The sequence below is a fragment of the Athene noctua genome, chromosome 6 (assembly GCF_965140245.1).
Source record: "Athene noctua chromosome 6, bAthNoc1.hap1.1, whole genome shotgun sequence".
Taxonomy (NCBI): Eukaryota; Metazoa; Chordata; class Aves; order Strigiformes; family Strigidae; genus Athene; species Athene noctua.
This window is the reverse complement of record NC_134042.1, coordinates 45,868,687-45,885,913: the sequence shown is the minus strand read 5'-3', so window position 1 is coordinate 45,885,913 and position 17,227 is coordinate 45,868,687. Positions and strand designations below refer to the sequence as shown.

Here is a 17,227-nt window from a genome sequence, read left to right as displayed (position 1 = left end):
CTTTTATGACCTGTCAAAGAGCTGGGAAGAGAACGGTCTTTGGCTACTCTCCTCTCCAACCAAGGAAATCCACTGTTACCTTTTGAGTTTTCACTCCCTCCATCATATCCGATGCTGCTACAAAAAAAAAATAAATATTAGGGCACTAACTACTCATTATGGGCGCACTTGGAACTTGTAATAGTTAAAACCAAGCCAAAACCACTACAGGTTTCCATTAGATTTTACTGAAAGTAAGCACACTTATAAATATATTGTCTTAATGATAAACAAAAGGAAAAAAAACACGATTAAGCTTAAGGTGCAAAGGTAGCCTTCTTGCTGCTATAAACAAACACATGCTGGCTCTCCTATCAGCTACTCAGGTGTGGCTTACACCTCATAAAAGGGTTCCAGTTCTACCATTAAAAGGAGTGTCAAAGAAAAGTGTGAGAGAATGCGGGGGGGGGGGAAGAAAATGTGTACGTGCAGGTGTATGTGTTTATGTATGTAGCAACATGTTAAGAAATCCAGTATTAGAAAAAATACAGGGACAACAGTACAGTTTGGCACATCATGGTAGCACAAGTATTAACATATGTTGTTCTTAGACTATACCAGAGTAATATAGTACACATTTCTCCTAAATATTATCTGCCATGGAAGGAGAATAATTCAGATAACATAATCAGTTTATACATAAGCATTTGCCTTGCTAACAATTTTTATCCTTGAGCATTTCTATCCTTAGTCTGCATTTGAAATTGTATGAATTTAGTACTGCAAATTTGTTATGAAATTCAATATATTATTTGTTGAAAGTTAATTTTAGCATTAAAAGACAAAGCATCATTGGATATTTAATTATCTGAAAACTCAGAATGTCTCTGAAAAAAACCAAAATCCATTATAGATAATATTATGCAAGACATTAATCTTAAATTTTAACACAATAAGGAAATTGCTAACAAAAACAATCTTTAAAATATACAGCTTAGAAATCTACAGAGAGCAATACTGAATTCAGTGCAACTTTTTGGTCAAAGTAGTCAGAAAGGAGAAAACTGAAAGACTTCAACAATGCAGTTGCCAAGGAACCATAATAATTTTCAGCTCAAACAGATCTAGGAAGAAATCACTATCAATTTTGTGGTTGAGAAATATTTGAGATCTGAAAACGTGCCTAGCTCATTACTGACTCAAAGCATCCGGTTACTCTATGCCCACCCTGAGATACCTTCACTGCTGAGACAAACTAAAATTATCACTCATATCTGATAGATTTCAGCACAATTTAACAAAACCAACCAAACAAGAAAACACCAGAAGAAAAGCAGCTCACTGGTTACTGAGGCACCAAAGCGAGCAACTGAGTGGTCCCAGAGTCCGTCTCCTGTCGCTGGAGACAAGAGGAGGAGTCAGAAAGAGCATCAGTGCCAAACGCTAATCAGATCTTAGGTGAGGCAGAGAGCTGCTTTTCTAACCTAGGCATTTCAGCTACAGTCATCAAATCTGTATACTAAAGTATCTTTCATCATCCTCAAACAATTAAAACCACTCTGGTAGAAGACCTAAACTTAACACACTGAATGTTCTTAGGCTTTATTACTGTAGGAAAAAAAAAAAACAAACACCACACCACCACCTTTTTATCCAAGTAGAAACAAAGATCATTGCATGCATTTATAACAACACAAGATTTAGTGCTGGGAAATGCACTTGCAGGGTTCAGGCAATTCTGACGCAATTTAGAGCTGTGTTATAGATGCTTTAACATACAGTTGCTTTGCTCCTTAGAGAAGTTCATTCAAGTGTCCACTGAAACTGTAAGCAAAGGTCACAGTAAAAATGTGGCATTTCTGGATTTCATTTAAGGTAGCCTCCAGCAATCCCTCTCCCTGAGTAAATGTGTAGCTGCTGTAGCAAAGCAAAAGGGAAATCTGAGTCATGCAGTAGCAATGGGTTGGCCTTCACTGTGAATATTGTGAGCACAATTATCAGCAGGAAGGAGTTGTAAAAACAGGCAGTTGTTTTCAAACTCCTTTTCAGAGTTGGAACAGTTCAGGAGAACATACAACAAAAGCTGAAAACAGCAGATAATACTTAATATGTATTCAAAAATTATACAATCATAAGATAAATGTTTTCTTTGAGGCTGAAAAACAATGATAATTTTACATACAGAGACTGCTAGCACATGGAAAAATTCTCACAGGGATAGAAAGCTACTGATACTGTATATGTACAAAATAACAGGACATAAACAGAAGGGGACTTAGGTTATAAATACATCCAATTAAGAAAAAAGGAAGAAAAAGAAAAAAAGCATTAACAGTTTTAACAGCTTTTCCTTTGCTGTTCATTCTTTAATTTCATCAAGTTATGCAATTGACTGTCCATCACTAGAAACTTTTAAATCAAAATGAGATGAGTCTAAAGGCTTTACTTCAAAAGATTTAATTCAAGGGAATCCTTTGACCAACGTGATGCAAGAGGTCAGACCGAGTGGCCAGAACACTCCCTTTCTGCCTTTATAATCTAGTAATCTGTGGATAATATGAGAGCACCATGAATCACAGTAATAATGACCTCATGATACTCAGCACCAGAGGAAACAAAAGTTCATGATGAAATTAATAGTATTAGAAACCTAAACCCCCAAATACCAAAACAAGCATGCATTTGTGTCTCAGATAAACCTACATTCTACATATTCCAGCAATCCTGACACACTTATATACAGTGAAATCCCCTTGGTTTTCAATATTAACATTTAGCAGGAGGCAAAACTGCCATCTGCCAAAGTTATATTTAGAGATGCAGGAATAAATTGTGGAAGATGCTTTTAGTAAAAACTATCATTTACAATAGTCATTTCCCCCCTAAAGAAAAAAAAAAAAAAAAAAATCTTTATTTTAGTGTCTGACAATCTACAATAATCAGGAAACCTTCAAACAGATTATTTCATGATACCGTGTTAACATTCTTCCACTACATAGTCTGTCATATCTGGGAGATACAGGCACATATAAGCAGCAAGAGAAGACAAAAAGTCTCGGGGTTTTTTTTTTAGTTAGTTAGTTAGCTTTCATAAATTACCCTCAGAACTTTAAAAATTATTTTTACAAGCTTACTACAAGCTGTAAATGTAATCGATAGGCAGAAGGGTGGAGACTTCCTGGAAAATGTATGAATGTTCCTGTCTTTAAGGTATATAAAGGATAAACTTCTGTTTCAGTGCATGCACGTTAGGTGGAATGATCCCCTGTGCATCCGGCGCTGCAATAAAGAATGCCTGCCTTCTAAAAACTTCCAGCTGAGTCTTAGTGGGTTCTGTTGAGACCAAATTTACGGTAACATAATAAGAAATCTGACTGAAAAGGAAAAAGATTTCTGAATAGTAAAACAATTTTTTTCTCAAGTTCTAAATGAAAGGAAGCATTTACAATGTCAATGTTACGGTTCTGCATAAGCTGTAGAAGAGATGGGAACTTCCTAGCAGCACCTCCAGTAACAAACACATGGAGATAAGACAAAAGGGAAGGTAGAGACAAAAGTGCAGCAATACCAGGGTGAAAAAGTAGTGACAGCATTTGGTTAGCTCCGAAACCCAATTTTCCACCTTTCAGTTCCACACCACATACACAAACTTCTCTTTACATATTTTACTACACCAAGTGATTTCTGATTATGACTTACCACGATTATATCTCTGCTGATTTACACACTTTCACCATTTTAATTAGCAATTAATTAACAGACTGACAGCACTAATTGTTTAAAGTAAACATTGCTCTTCCCAATGATACGGAACTAAAACGATTGGAAAATAACAAGTAAAACCAATTCTTTTGTAGAAAACTCATTTCTGATAACTCTAATAAAAGCTTTGCCTTGAGGCTGAAATCTTACAGAGCCAGTTTCCAAAGTTTAAGTCTGCAATTTTGTTTGTGCAAAGAAGTCCACATAGCACAGGCTGCACTCGAATATACAAATAAAAACAGCATTTGACAAATCTAACTGGTAAGCACAAGTGCCATTTTTATAAAAAGCTATCTTTATCTATGTGTAGATTAACACATGGTAAAAAAAGAAATGCATTTTGATCCGTGAGGTTTTTTTCCCCTTCTTTGCACACAGCTGCATGTCTGTGTTTCATAAAACTGTATTTTTCCATATTCTGTATTCTAAAAATCCTCAATTTAAGGAGAAAAAGGACTGCCACACTCCTTCCTCAGGTAAACTGGATGTTTCTCTAGCAGTTTCCTTTCAGCACATGCAATGTCACTATCTTCATAGTTAAGACAAAGTTAGCTGCAGTAATTCAGAATCGTACAACCACCCAGGCAGATTATTAAGAGGAGACGGGCATTTCGGGCTGCACTCAGCCTGCCTGATTTCATGGCATTAACTGAAAGGGTTAGAAGTGTAGCTTTCTGACTCGCCTAAGATCTGAATTAGCCTCTGACACCAGTTTTCCCCTCCTCTATGTCCAGTGACTGCAGACAAAATCTGGGGCAACCGGGCTGCTGCCTGGCACCGCAGCCGGCTAAACTGGATGGATCCAAAGCCTGCAAGCTACATTAACCTTCAGACTTCCCAATGCACGTACAGTTCAGTCTTTACTAAATTAATGCTTTAGCTTTTCTTAGTAATTGTCTTCAGAGTCAGTGCCATTTAGAGGAAAGATTTTCAAAAGCACACCAGGCTAATTGAATATGCAGCGAGTGTTCAGCACTTTTGAAAACGCTGCCCTTGGAGCATACGGTCTTCGAAGGATTTGGGCTAGGCCGTATTTCTAGTGTTACTGACTTCAGGTAAATAACCTGCTTTGTGGAATATTGAAAAGTATTTACACACTGGCATGTAAATTTATAACACAGCACAACAGAACCAAAGTAAAAAAATACATTTCTTGTCCCAAAATGCTTGTACAGTCAACTTGCAATTATTCAGGATATCAGATGGATAAAAGATGCAAAGAATATTGTACTAGGCTACTGAAAGATAATCTAGTTAGTTAATTTACTTACAGAAAAGAAAATCTGGGCACAGAATGAAAATGTAAATATTAATTTAAATGTTTTGATAGACATGAGGTTAATATTTAGCCTGGATGATGTGACCATGTATAAATAACAGTTGGCTATATTCAAACAACAAAAAGTCTCCAAACAAGAGAAACCCCATTCTCCTGAACAGTAAATTGAACAAGTGCTGGTGAGGGAAAACAAGAGAGGTTGCTAGGAGAAGCAAGGTTTAAGGGAGAAATTAAAAGAAGAGAGGGGCTGGCAGACAAGGATGGGAGAGAGGCACCAGGAAAAGAGCAAAGCTCAAGCTGCAAGGGAAAAAGAAACAATACTAAATAGTAAAAATCACTGCAGAAAACATCCTGGGTTTGAAAAGAGTTCAAACACATAAGCAGGTATGAAATTGTACAGTCCAAAAATCTGCACAGAATGACAATTTGACAATAAAGTGGGCATTAAAAAAAGCAGCTGGGAAGGAGGACACCAATAGTAAAGATTTAAGTATAACGTAAAGGAGTTCAGTTCTCTCTCTTTTCCCTGTGTACATAGTCTGTAAAGGTTATGACTCTTGTACCAACAGTGAAAGGAAAGTTTCATAAAACTCAGGGGTGCAGATCTGGAAGAACTATTCTGAGATGACAATGGGTATTCAGCACAGCAGCAGCACATACGTTGGGAAATGTGAAGCAGCTGTCTTGAGACAGAGAAGTGGCAGAAAGTAGAAGCAGAGAAAAGTCACTGCCTGCTCAGAGGTGGCAAAGGAAAAACAGCACTGTGGTGACCCTGACACACTGCTTTTCAGAAAACTCCCAATGGAAGAGTTTAGAAAAAGAAAAAAAAAAAACACCAAACCACAACACCACACACACACACACACCCCAAAACAGAATCATCTCAGCCAGCCTGCCCCAAACTGGCTTAATTCTGGCCCATTACCATCCCCTTCACTGGGCTGCTATTTGTGTAGCAATGTGGCAAACCAGCCTAGGGAACTATCTGAAATAAATTTTGTTTTGTTTTCCTCCTGTTTTCAGCTGGATTAGCTTCCCAGTTCACACATAACTGGACAAACACCTGGGCTGGTAGATGCCAGGGGATGGACTGGGGGGAGACCGAGCAGGCAAGGGCAAAGCAAGTTAACTTCTTTCTGAAGCCATGCCAGCTCACTCTGGCTTAAAGCATTTATCAAAACTAGAGCCTGAGACAATCTCTCAGTCACCCATCTCACCTTCTCAAATTTCCCTTTGTAACACTGTTTGCAGAGTTCTTCCCAGCTTGCTCCAAAATACAAAAGACGTACCTTATCTGAGAGAGAAACCTTAACACAAATAAGGGGCAAAAGTCTGCAGAACAACTGCTTTATAGTAAACCAAAATCTTATAAACTGATAACACCTTCTTTGTTTTAAGTACACACACAGTTCCTGTGTAAAAGTTCACAGCACTGCTCTGGCTTACCCACAGTAAACACGCAGCTAAACTTTTCCAAAAGCAGCATTACAGTGCTCAATTAAACCAGAACAAAACCAAATTCTGTAGATACAGAATGTTTGACATTTTCCATGCTAGAAGCCAAACGTTACATCTTTGCTTTCATACCCATACTGAGTCTAATGCACCGGTATTAAGTGCTCTTCAGAGAATTATTTCAACAGACTTTGCTGGGATGGGAGTGCAGCAGCTGCTGTACCCTGCGCTGGGACGTGGCAGTTTGCACAGAAACTCAGACACTGCTTCCCTGCCAGTATGTGTGAACTTGATTTATCTGTGCATAGGCATTATGTAATATCTTACATGCATTTAGCAGAAGATGTCTGACACTGGAGACTTTAAGGAAACTATAGCTTAAAAAAAAAAAAAAAAAAAAAAAAAAAGAGAATTGCATCCTTGCTCTTCTGAGGCTGCTGAATTCTTAATGGCCTTCGGTGGGAAGTACAACAATCAGATGTGTTAAATTTCCCATTCGCAAAAGCCTTTAGGAGAATCCTATCAGCTTACGTCATGTAACCCAATGACAGAATAAGCCCTTCTGTATCAGATGCCTGTAAGCACATACCTGGAAGAACTCTTCTTTACCTGAACTGGATACTCACTGCCATGCACCAAAGGGAGCCCTTGTATTCGGAGAGTGGGCAGTACAGGAAAACCTTTCCCCCTAATGGTGTATTCCTGTGGATCAGGAAACCTCACGTCGGCACCCTCCCTCACACCTACAGCACTCTTGGGAAACACCAGGCGTAGGGGCTTCATGGACGTTGCCGGCCCTCTCCTGCGGCACAGACTGAGCGACACTTCCACAAATGCTACCAAACTGTTAATTACTAGTTTTGTAGTAATCAAAGCAAGTTCGATTAAAGGCGTTCCAGTAATTCGCGGTAACTCCCCCAATCACTTCTTTGTTACCAAACTTAAACACAGCATAGAGCTGAAAAGTGGCCGCTTAGGACTAGTTTTTCAGCAGTGATCGGAGTCAGGACAACACGCCACTTTTACACTGGCTGAACTCCTCAAAACAGTCGGGTTTAGTAACTTCCAATAAAATAAATAGGAAAGCATGGAGCTAAACAGATGCACCGCATCAGTGGGTTGAAAAATCCTCAACCCATACTTTCATTTTAAGAAATGCGTACGCTAAATATAAAGATTTTTACATGCTCGCTGTAGCTGAAACCTACATAAGTCGTAACAGCAGACATACAGAATTTTATTTTTTACTAAAGAGAGCTACATTTTCTAAATTGGGCTTGCCTTATGGTTCATAAACAGCAGCTTATCCCAAATGAGTTACTAATAAAGCATTTTACCAAATATAGAATAATGCATCTTGCACAGGCTATGCTTTAGAGTACCACTGTAAGAGTGCTCAAGGGAGGTTTATTTAGCAATATGGGCATAGAAAACTCACATTACCTCCTTGGACAACTATCCAGGTAGCTTAGGATACAGTAACAGACAGAAGCAACTGAGTTAACACGTTTGAATCTACCAATCTGTAGACAAGACTCAATACACAACCACGTATTCACTTCTACTTCACACCAAGGCACAAAGAAGAGACTACCTTTAAGTTTCACTGGCGAGGTGAGAAGATACCTTCACTTCCTGAGAGCCCAACTGAACAGGACTCAAGAAGAATTAAAAAAAAAACAAACAAACCCAACCAAAAACCAAGAACTGCAATAGCTTTTCTAAATTTCAAAATAACAAATACCAATTTTAATTATGTTTCAGGGCTAGACACAAGTGATGCATCATACTTTGAAATGGATACAATTCTCAACATGATACATTCCCCTTCAAGGACATAATACACTGGATTTTAAATTTAAAATAAAAATTTACCCCTAAAAAAAAGATTAAATTTGGTCCTTGAACAAGTGTAATACAGCAGATGGAGGGAGGAGTTTATATGGCATGGAAGAAAGACGACGTATCTGATATTTTAAGGTAGATAACTTTCCAAATAATTCAATTACAAGAATAAATCTTTGAGAGTATCTATTGAGCAGGGAAAATACAGTTACAGGCATTCTATACACTTTGTATTTTATTTACACAAAAGGGTGGCAAATAAATGCTTCCCTCTTGGAATCAGTTTTTCCCCAGAAATTGAAAGGCATAGCCCAGATTGATTCTAGGCTGTGCCTCAGGACACTGGGTTTCTGTTTCCATTTTTTCTACTTCCCCACAAAAAACAGTTCATCCTTCTTTATCATGTTTTTTTTATAATGAAGATAACAGTTTCTTCCTCAGTAAAATGCTCTGAAATCTGTTATAATACTCATTTTGACTCTGGGGTTTCTAAGTCTCTCCAAAGGGTCAAAGAAACAAGCTTTTAAATCTATTTCAGCTATAACTTCCCAGTAGGTAACTAATTTACGGTCAACAATTATTTTTCAGACCACCTCATTGCCTTTGACAGGCCCAGACTACATCCTGTCTTAGATGAGCATGTTGCATTAACTAGCGTGTTTATTATACACAAATCAACGTAGAATTTTGTCCTCCTGTCCAAAACATGAAAAAAGGGCTTAACAGTTAAGTAACATCCTGAGCTTCTTATAATACAAAGAGATGCAATGTGTATCACGGATTTAGTCCCTCCTTTCAAGTATGCCAGTCCTAACTTGCATGCCTCTTGTCCAAAACACATTGCTGAGAAGCTCCTATGGTCACTTTAAAATCCCTTATTGTTTAATATTTAATCTGATTTTGCACCAATTTGCTCTAAAATCACTTCATAAATATGCATATCAATTCCCAGTGTTAAAAAAGATAAAGCAAGTGTTGACTCCTTGTTTATTGATTACTCATCTTTATGATGGGATCCTTAAGGAACAAAAGGAAAACCCATTTATGCAGGTGAGGGGGGGGGGGGGGGGGGAAATGAGGGTAGGAAGGGACCAGAATACACATACCAATATCCTACTGAAAGCTCAGGTATGTGATAAGCAATCTGCTGCAATTCTCCACTTGTCATGGATACTGCAATTGTTGGCATTACTGTCAATATTTACTTCACAAGTAGGAACTCCCAAAGCATCGCAAGACAATGTTGCACAGCATCAGTTAGTGAACACACTGACATTCGTTTACTTGCAAATGACATTTCTCACGTCAAAGTTAGCAACCTTCATTAAATGGTTTTAATAAAGATGGAAAATGAGGAATATTTTCCTGAAGTGTCATTTTAAACCTTTATCCCTGTATTATCTTCTTTTGAATGCTGTAGCAATGGCAAACACTTATCTCATGTCTCTCTCATAGCACACAGACTGCTCTTTCATTATCAGTTTTTAAGAAGCTGTAAACTTATCTCAGCTGCTGGAATTCTTCATGAGAGAAAGAAAAAAAAAATCAGTAATGATGTACATATCATCTGCCTCTGGGAAAATAAAAACTGCCAGTGATATACTGGGAAAGATCTCCTTAGACTCCTTTCACACAGTCTTGCAGTAGTTTTATTATAACCCAGTAGTGTAATTTCAAATAACATTCTACAGTGTGCTGACAGCAAGCTCCTAAAATACAGCTCTGCTCTGAACAACAACCGAGAATGCTATTGTGGGGTTCGTGTTTACAGCTGCTCACTGATTGTGTCATATTTGCAAAGCTTTCAAGAAAAAATGATAACTTTTTTTTTTTCCCCCCCACCACTGAGACTTATAAATACAGCCTAGGATTGATTTTGATAACAAGTACAGTATAACACCAGAGCTAGTAAGCCCGCAGAACTTGCTCCTCTTCCCAATTTTAGCTAAAAATTCCGAGGGGTTTAGTCAATATACTTGGAAAAACATATTGGGTTTTACCAAAACCAAATAGGAAAGTAGTATGTAGAACAGGAGTCCTACATTGTGGGAGGCAGCAATAGGAGGTAGAGATGCACATCGGACACAAACATGTATCTACATGCTACTGCCTGGATGAGCAAGTCATTTTGCTTCCCTTCTGCGCTTAAGTTTCTCCAGCTGTAAGATGGGGATTGTAATACTGACCTTCTCTATAAAATGCTATAAATTCTACACCTCCATCACTAGGACTCCCAGCTAGAAGGAAGCAAACTAGAGTTACAATCCTGTACCAGAACTGTTTACATATTAGGCCAATATAATCATATATAATAAATACATTAGTAAAAAAATAAACACACAGAAATAACCTGAGAGAAAAAGAAGCTGAACTAGGTATATGCTCTCTCAAAGCCTGGCCATTCACCTACAAAAACTTCACTTGTTTGCTCTTCTCCTGACCCCACAACTCTTGCATTTTAGATTGGACAGCAACAACAGCTTCCAAAGGGGAACAGGCAGGGTTCAGCCCTGACTATCCTCTCTGCTTTTAACACAAAAGTGAATCAGGGTTTTCTGCAAGTCAGGAGGAAGCTTTTGTCACCAGCCCTAATAATTAAAAAAAAAATAAAATCCATGAGGACCTGTTGTGTCACCCATCAGAGATGGATTGCTCTGTGAGTCTGAGCAAAGAAAAATTCTCCATACAGAGCACTAGCCAAACACTTAACTGCTGAGTGGAAAGACAGCTCATCTGCACCCCTGAGCAGAGCATCACCCGCCCATCAGTTTTACTTGGCACCCTAACTGACAGGCTCAGGGAAGCTGGCACTGCGGTGGATGCTGCTTACGTTGACTTCAGCAAAGGCACGAAGTCATGTTCTGCCACAGTGTTCTTAAAGTCAGATTGTTGAGACATCATGATTTGGCTAGCTGGCCTAGAAAGTTAAGCATAAAATTGGCTGGACTGCCAAGTTTGAAAGGCCGTGATCAGTAATACAAAGCCCAACTAGCAGACAGCTACTGCAGGCATCCCTCGGGGGCAACGCTGTCTGGATTAGCAACGAGACAGCAGGGCAGAAGGCACCCTAGGCAAGTACACCAAGCTGGGGCAGCAGTCAATAAGTACATCGTGGGTAAGAAATGCTTCAGAAGGATCTTAACAAGGTGAAGAACTGGGCTGACAGAAGCTGCATCTGTCTTTGTGCTTTTCAAAAGGTCTCACACCTGAGACAGTAACCCCTTGCTCCAGTACAGACTGGGACTGACCAGGTAAGGAACAGCTTGCACAAAAGGAGCTGGACATCCCCATGGACAAGTTGAGAAGGAGTCAGCAACATGCTCTTGCATCAAGAAAGGCCAAACACTGTACTGAGCTGTATCAGCTGAAGTGCAGCCAGCAGTCGAGGGAGGTGGTTATTCCCCCCTACGAGGGTGCATCTGGGGAGCCACGTTCAGGTCTCTAAGTTCTTAACCACAACATTAATGCTCTGGAGCAGCTGTAGCGAAGGGCTGAGGGGCTGGACTGTGTGGTATACACAAGGAAAATCTGAGAGCTGGGCTTGTTCAGCCTGGAGAAGAGAAGGCTTTAGGGGAGATCTCATACTGTCTTAACTACCTAATGAGGAGCTATAGAGAATATGGAGCTAAACTCTTCTCATACACATACACACACACACACCAGGCAACAGATGCAAGTGGCAGCAAGGTAAAATCTGATTAGATAGTGGGGGGGGGGGGGGGGGGGGGGGGGGGGATAAAATCTTTGCCACAAAGGTAGTAAAACCCAGAGGGAGTATGACATGTCCATTGCCAGTGACAGCCAACACTCAGCCAGAGTAGGGCTTCAGCAACCTACTGAGGACATGAGCAGGGAACTGGAGAAATTACTTCCAAAGGCCTCTTCCAATCTAAAGTATTCCACAATCTTACCTAGGGCACAGGCTTTCTAATTGTTTCCTGTATACTTCATCCCCTTCAGACACATTGCCTATATAAACATAGCCCTGTATGTACCACACCTCCTCTGGTGGAAAATGCCATCTTCTCTTTCCTCTCTCACAGAACCAGTCAGTAGGAAGGGCTGTTGTGATGAAACATTTCTGTCAAGCTACCTTCTTTTTTTTTGCAGCTTCTTTTTTTGATGCCATCCTCATGTTCTGGATACCTCTCAGCCAACGTTCTTGGCTTGTGATTGTGCTCCCAACTTCTCCAGTTGCAACAGAAGGAGAGTGACTAGTTCACAGCTCCGCTGGGAGGGCTGCCAACCTTAACAGCAAAAACCAAGGACTGAAGCATTCTCTTGTTTCATCACTGAATGACAGTTAGAAGCAGCCAAGACACTGAAGCCACCAGTTCAAAGCCTGAGGAATGAATACAGCAGCTACCAATACCTGAGTTGCTCTCCTCTGCCACAGTAGTGGCAGATAATAAATCTTAAGAGTCTACGTGGAAGATAATAAATAGTAAACTGAATGCTGACAAAAATATTTTTCGACTGAAAAACTAGAATCTGAATGTGTGCTGGAAATAATTATTGGCAATGAACTGGGTCCTCCAGATGTGACAAGAATGCAGTGATTTGGGAGTCCCTCAGAGACAGCAGCACAGATGCAGCCCATCTGTTGCATTCTCTAGAAGACTGATCCTTTAAGGACCAGAAATTTTTGTATAGAAAGGAAACTTCAACTTAAGATTCTGCAGAAGTTAACAGCACTCATGTGGGGAAACCCAAACTTTCAACTCCATATAAATACAGAACAGAGCATTCTCTGGTATCAGGTACCAACTGAGACGCAGCAGCTGAAGCCTCCAGATGTTTCTTTAAAAGATTACTTCTTTGGTAATGACTTACAATTATTTTATATTTCTTTCCTCATTTCCATGGAGATCACGGATGGTCCAACTGGTGATTTCAATGGCAAATTTCAAAATAAATAGTCTCAAATCAGACAGCCCAGCTCTTTTGCCTAACAGGAAAAGTCACAGAAAAGCACCTGTAATCTCACAACCTTTGGAGCCAAATAGGCAGAACTTCATTACTTTGAAGCCACGGCTTCACTGGGGGTGGGGGTAAAGACGAGTGTATTTTTAATGCAAGTTAGCTAGAATCAGACAAAATCCTTTCAAAGCAAGAACACTGTGTTGCTTTCTCAGAAACTAGCAAGTTCCGGTAACCTCTTGAATTTTGTGCCATCTAACTTGAAACACCAGATCTTTGTTTGTCCTAGAATTGTGCCACACATTACAGTACCCGAAATGACAATAACAACTTTGTTTCTCCTTGGAAACTGCAAAGGCAAAAGGTTCTCTACAGCACAATAAAAAGTTAAAAGTACCAATTATAGAAGGAAAAAATACTGTAAAACAGACAAGGTGAGAAATTCCCCTGGCAATAAGATGATGGTTTGAGTTCTGGTCTTTATGTAATAAAGACTTTCAATTTCAGTTAGTAGATGTCATGTTGCTGAATATGTTTTTACTGCACAATTTTCTCTTCGTATTAAAGAGATTATAGCATAAGTTAGATACCAATTTTTGTCCACACTAAAAGGATTTTTTTCAGTCTGTATATGCTTTTCAGTCTGTATATGAGTGTTATGATATCATATACGATAACAAAAATATATTGCTCACCATTCATCCCTGCTTACCAATACAAAAGGAATCTGAAGAGGACTGATTTCTACTCCCTGTCTACACATAAGCTAAGACTATTTTTGGCAGACAAGCTGCTCCTTCAATGAAGACACAGTTATATCTCTCTATTTAAAAATACTGATTAGCAAATCTCATAGCACTTTACCAACACATGCAGTCAAAACATCACTGAGACTACTGTGTTTCTCCCAAACTGGAAGGATGTTGAAAACTTAAATGATTCACTTACAGCTGATCTAAAGATGAGAGCTTTACAATTTATGTTTTATTGTCAAATGTTTTAAAGGATTAAATCTAAATAAAATACACAATACACAAGCTTCAAAGCACACGTTATCTTCAACATCTTATTTCCAATTAGCAAGTCAAAATAAAGAAAGCATAGGGAACATTTGGCTTCAAAAGCAGAGCTCTGGAAGAAATCAAGATTTTGGTTGCTTTGGGTCGCATTTAAGGCTGCTATTTTCCCAAACTGCTGAAATGGGATAAGATGGAAAGATTATTCTCTCTCAAAGGGGGGGAAAATAGCAGACATACCACCATGTGATTGAGTATTACATCATTCATACTTACAACAATAGTGAGACAGTCTGGCAGCTAAACTTAAAAGACATTTTCTTTTGCCTTCAAGGAAGGCCATGGACTTGCCATAAAGGCAGACTAACAGTAAAAAGGTTAAAAAAGGCTCAGCTCACAATTTTACTTGGCATGAGGTTTCAAAATGCTAAAAATCTTTCACTGAGAAGTATTTCCAGGATGAAGTCTGTGTATGAAGACTATAAAATGCAGACAAAATCCTAGTGACAAACATCTGAAGAAGTAAGACAGCTCTTGAGAAGTACTTCAACGAATTTTTAAAAGGCTTATACTTCATTCATTAGGATGTAAGAAATCATTATCAAGACCATTTTCAAGGTGTGAGGACAGGCCTGGTATGAGAATGAATATTGGGGGTTTTTTTTAAAAAAAAAAGAAAATTTGAAAGGTAATATTGTTTCTTCCATATATCTTCACTTTGTTCTCACAACATCAAAAACTGAAAGACAAAAAATGTGCATAAGACTTAAGACTGATGAAAGTGGACACAGTTTTAGAAGACTTCAAGCTAAAATAATATTTGCAGATAGCAAGCACAGAAGTGCTTATAGGTCTCAATGCACTGGTTTTTGTTCACCCTATTTTGCATTACTGATCTTAATTAAATTATTTCATAATATGAATTTTGTCTTCCAAAGCATTATTCTTACTGCATTAAAATGCAAATACAGAATCTTCAGTATTATTTTAATGAAGGAGTGCATTTAATTTCCTAATTGACTTCTAAAGTATTAAAATGCAGAAAACATTAGTGATGGCTACAATCAGGAATAATTTTTCAGTGACCGGATCAAAAAGATTGACTGTAATTGATGATGTTTGCTACCAGGATTTATTTAAACAAAGCATCAGGTAACACTTTTTTTTTTTCTTCTCCCTTTTTTTTTTGGTCTTTTCTTAAGGGTGGTGGGCGTGCAGGGAAGGAAGGGGAAGAGTCTCCTTCACATCCCACACCACATCCAGCATATCCTCTGACAAAAGCAAGAATGTGCTACACAATGACCGGCTGTATCACTCTGGTTTTCATTTAGCTGGTGTTTGCAACATACTCCCTCCCATCAGGTCAAAACACCACAAAGTTATAATGCTGGTTTTGCTGACATCAGCACCAAAATTCCGATGCCCAGATAAACTTCTGAATTAAGCAGAGAGCCAACCTAATCATTTCCTCTTTTAAACAAGCTTTAAGAAGATTGTTAAATATTTATTTTCACAAGCATGCAAGGATCGCTGAAGGTCAAAGACATCAGAGGTGTGATCCCCTTCCTTATCATCCCTCCTTTGTATTTATTTCACTGGAAGTAAGCCTTTCTGCCATCACATTTCCCTCCCCTCATCCATCACCCAGAACTCGTCCTTGCCTCCGTTCCCTCATTAGTTCCCATGTCTCCGCCACCACGTTTCAAAGCATCACACCCCCTCTCAGTGCTGCTGGGAAGCGACAGCTGCCCCATGTATTTTTACCCCAGTATTACTGATGCTTTTGTAGCTCTCCTGTTCCCTGCTTCTGTTTCCTTCCTTGTTTCACCTTTACCATGAGAATGTCTCATCAGTTCAGAAACCTGAAACTGGAACCTAATTACTAAGAGGACAGACCATACAATGAATTTTATCAATTACTACTTTCAGGCACGCAATAACAGATCACTATTACACACATTAAAAATCTGGCTCAGATGCTTCTGCTCTAAGTATTGCTATGTTACACAAGACTCAAGATTGGTGACAGAGCACAGGACTGCCAAACAATAAACACTTCTACCTGCCCATAATGGAACTCAAGCCCACAGCAACAAAGGCTTCAGTGGACCTAATCCAGAAGCCTACAGAGTAAAGCCTGTCCCTTCCATTCAAAGAGAGACCATGATGCCTGGTTTTGTCCCAACACAAAGTTATGATGGGCAAGGGCAAAGATCTCCAAAATTAAAACAATCTAAGTGCAACAGCTCTACTGAGTGCAAACCCCATAGTTTTCAGCAGTCATCTCTATCGACATGCTTTGAAAAAACTGCCTAGAGAGAGAGACTTGAAACACTCTGCTCTGCAAAGCAAAAATTATCTCTACAGTCAAATTTCAGAAGAGGATTATTTTGACCTTTACTGTTCAAAATTTCCCTTAAATGAGGAAAACAAACAAAGCTATCAAAACCAGCCAAAATCTGTAATCTTGATAGGCCATCTTGTGACCCTGTCCCCCTCTCTATCTCTGCAGATATTTTGTTTAATGCTACATTATGGAAAAGTTGACAATTTGAGCCACCTGCTGGGTACCAACATCCTGAGGGGAAAAAAGTTGGTCACTGTTCTACACAAAAGCTGGTGAGAACTTTGTCAGCAAATTCAGTGGGGCAGGATCACATCTCCCCTTGCCAGCACCAGAGGTCAAATACTGTTTTATACCGAGTTAGTAACAAGTTAACAGAAAAGCAGATTTTCAGAGTGTGCAATTCTTAAACAAAACATTAGCCTGAACACACACACTCACAACATTACAGTCCTCCTGCTTCTTTTGGATGATATATTTAGAAATCCTATTAGCTAGAGAGATCAACATTCTTATCTGAATTTCCAGGATGCTGTAACATGCAAAATTAGAGCAGCTCTTTTAAGTGGGTCAATTATCACTACTGCACTTACAGCAGCTTTTCTCCTCCCTCCCTGCAGCATCCAT

The 17,227-nt window shown here is 39.1% G+C and overlaps 1 protein-coding gene across 3 annotated transcripts in view; it reads right to left on the bottom strand.

Moving 5' to 3' along the window:
* The window catches only part of BRF1 (BRF1 general transcription factor IIIB subunit), a 176,941-nt gene that overhangs the window by 107,942 nt on the left and 51,772 nt on the right, over positions 1–17,227 (bottom strand). The window lies entirely within an intron of this gene.